The sequence below is a fragment of the Sinocyclocheilus grahami genome, unplaced genomic scaffold, assembly GCF_001515645.1.
Source record: "Sinocyclocheilus grahami isolate Dianchi unplaced genomic scaffold, SAMN03320097.WGS_v1.1 scaffold5232.1, whole genome shotgun sequence".
NCBI classification, from domain to species: domain Eukaryota; kingdom Metazoa; phylum Chordata; class Actinopteri; order Cypriniformes; family Cyprinidae; genus Sinocyclocheilus; species Sinocyclocheilus grahami.
In genome coordinates, this window is record NW_015509980.1 from 3,203 (window position 1) to 3,961 (window position 759).

The following is a 759-nucleotide window of genomic DNA, read 5'->3' on the forward strand; positions in this document are numbered from 1 at the left end:
ATTACTTTCTCTTGAGCAGCATCTGTTTTGTTATAGCACTAATGGCTCTCAGCCTAATAGCAGTTAAATGAGTCTTAAAACTAGGGATTCCGGCATATTTCTGCACTCCGTCAGCCGCTGACAGTCAGAGGATGATGGCTGCGTGACTCGTCTGGGTCTCCACTGTGCTGTCAAAGCACTCCCACGCTTGAAGTCTATTTTCAACTGTAGAATGACAACTGTATATTCCCCAGCAGCAGATTGTGTGAGTACAGCAGAGTGTGAGCAGAGTATGCCTGCACTTTCCACCGAGTATTAAATGTTCAAGAGTTTTGTAGTTATTTAAAAAGTTTTGGCGCAGCCTTATAGTTTGTGTATCTCAGGCGTACAGTGTTTGGTCTTTGATATTCGTTCAAGCTCAGGAACATGGGAAAAGTTGAAAGGAATACATTCCGAGTGTTTCAGCCAGAGGAATCTGCAGGTAATATTAAGTTTATGGAAACAGTTGAATAGCCAACATCAAGGTTAAAGCAATCCAGCAAAGTCACATATAATATACAAAGTCACATGTACACCGTTCAAAAGTTTGGGATCATTTTAAAAACATTTTAAAGTCATTTATGCTCATCAAGGCTGCATTCATTTTATTAAAAATGAAGTAAAAATGTTAAATATTATTATAATTTATAATAGCTGTTTTCTATTTGAAAATATTCTAAAATATAATTTATTCCTGTTGAATATTCAGCATCATTACTCCAGTCTTCAGTGTCACATGAT